This window comes from Mus pahari, chromosome 18 (genome assembly GCF_900095145.1).
Source record: "Mus pahari chromosome 18, PAHARI_EIJ_v1.1, whole genome shotgun sequence".
Taxonomy (NCBI): domain Eukaryota; kingdom Metazoa; phylum Chordata; class Mammalia; order Rodentia; family Muridae; genus Mus; species Mus pahari.
Window position 1 is genome coordinate 38,230,550 of NC_034607.1, and position 2,211 is coordinate 38,232,760.

Below are 2,211 nucleotides of genomic sequence, written 5' to 3' on the forward strand. Positions count from 1 at the left end.
GGAGTGTGTGCCTAGGTAGGTGACGGGATGCTGATGCTGGAGTTTGGGGAGGACCACACTCACATCCTTCATCCTAGGAGTGTGTGCCTAGGTAGTTGACAGGATGCTGATGCTGGCCTCGGTCTCCTGGCTGAGGCTGTCAGCTTTCTCAACGGTGAGTCCCTCTCTGCTCCTTCCCTGTCACTCCCCTGTCCCTGTGACCTTGCAAGGATGCTGCTGCTGTCCACAGACACTTGGGCTCAGAGTGTCTCCTTGAGGGTTTTGGTTTTTCCTGTGGTAGCCAGGCAAAAAAAAGAAGCCATCCCCTGGGAGCTGTAACATAATGGAAATTTGTTCTCGGATGAAGTCTGCACATCGGAAAGAAGTGCTGCTGGGCAGATATGACCATGATACTGTGCGGTTGGTCCCTCTGGGGTTCTAGGGCAGCGGTTCTCAACTTATAGGTTGTGACCCCTTTGGGGGTCGCTTATCGGATACCCTGTATATCAGGTATTTACATTGCTGTCTATAACAGTAGCAAAATTACAACTAGGAAGTAGCAACGAAAATAAGTGTATGGGCGGGGGCCGCCACAACATGAAGAACTGTATTAAAGGGATACAGTGTTAGGAAGGCTGAGAACCACTGCTCCGGAGCCAAGCCTGTTCCTCTGCATGCTTCTTTTAGCCTCTGATGGCAGCTGGGGTCCCTTCGTGTGCAGCCACTTCACTAGAGATGCTGGGGTCACTCGGCGAGGCTCACTCGTCTGTATATGCAGACCCTCCCCATCCCCCATCCTAACAGGAACACTAGTTATTTGCTTTCTCCCAGTAGATTTAATATATAATATGTATTATATATAATTTAATATATAATATATTATATAGTTTAATATATAATATATTATATATAATTTAATATATAATATATTATATAATTTAATATAATATATAATATATAATTTAATGTATAATATATGGTATATATTATTTATAATTTAATATATAATATATAATATATATTCTACTCTGCCTCAAGATCATTAGCTTAATCACATTCCCCAGGAAGCTTGTGGTTGGGGGATTTGCATATTTGTATTGCTAATGAGTGCTAGAGGATCTGTTGTTGCTGACCTGCAGACCCTACTTTGAGACCCATTGTGTTAGGATTCTGGCGAATGCCACTGGCCCAGAGATAGCCAAGGCCCTTGCTCACAGTACCTAACCTAGGTCAGAAGGGGGCTCTGCCATTGTGGTGGTTCAAATTAAAATGGATGGGCCCCATAGGCTCATAGGGGGTGACACTGTTAGGAAGAGTGGCTTTGTTGAAGTAGGTGTGTCTTTGTTGGAGGAAGTGCATCTCACTCGGGGGTTGTGGGGCTTTGAGGTCTCAGTGAGCTCAGGCCAGACCTAGTGGCTTACTCCCTTCCCACTGCCTTTGGATCCAGGTGTAGAGCTCTCAGCTACTTCTCGAGCACTAGGTCTGCTTGTATGCTATCATACTTCCTGCTGTGATGATAACGGACTGAATCTCTGAACTGTAACGAGCCAGCCAAATGTAATGTTTTTCTTTATAAACGTTGCCACAGTCATGGTATCTCTTCATAGCAATACAACTTTAAATCAGCTCTCTTAAGACATCACAGTCAGCTAACATTGACATTGAGTCAGCTAACAGTTGTGGGCTCCTGGGATTAGACCCTCATGATGTCATGGCTGCCGGGGCTCTTGGTGCAAGGACGACACACCCTAAACTCAGTAGACTTTGAAAGCTGTTCTTTCGAGGATTGAGTACCTCATGCTTGATGATGGTGTGGAGGCTGACAACATGAGGGACTTTAGGAATCTCTTTGATGGGAGAACATGGGGCTTGATGACAGAGGAAGGACAGGCCACAGAATTCAGAGGGTTAAGGATCGAGCCAGAGGATTTGGTTAGTTCTTACTGACCTTTAACCAAATTTCCTACTTGTTATACCCATACTTTCAATTCCTGGGCATTTGGGACTCTCAGGAGCCTGCGCATCCCGGTTCTGACTCTGAATTGTGGGTTTGAGTGTCAACATTTTCCTCTTCTTGTGGAGAAAGGACTTCTCCATGAACTTGTCCAGGTCTGACCTGTTTGAAGTTTGGGTTTTTTCCCCATCTTTTTTCTTCTTCTTTTGGGGTTTAATGCAATTCAAAAGACTCCTTTTACTGCGTGTATGTGTGTGTGTGTGTGTGTGTGTGTGTGT

General features: G+C 44.8%; 1 protein-coding gene across 1 annotated transcript in view; it reads right to left on the bottom strand.

The window, feature by feature from the left end:
• The window catches only part of Alk (ALK receptor tyrosine kinase), a 723,531-nt gene that overhangs the window by 11,190 nt on the left and 710,130 nt on the right, over positions 1 to 2,211 (bottom strand). The gene's annotated exons all lie outside the window — the stretch shown is intronic.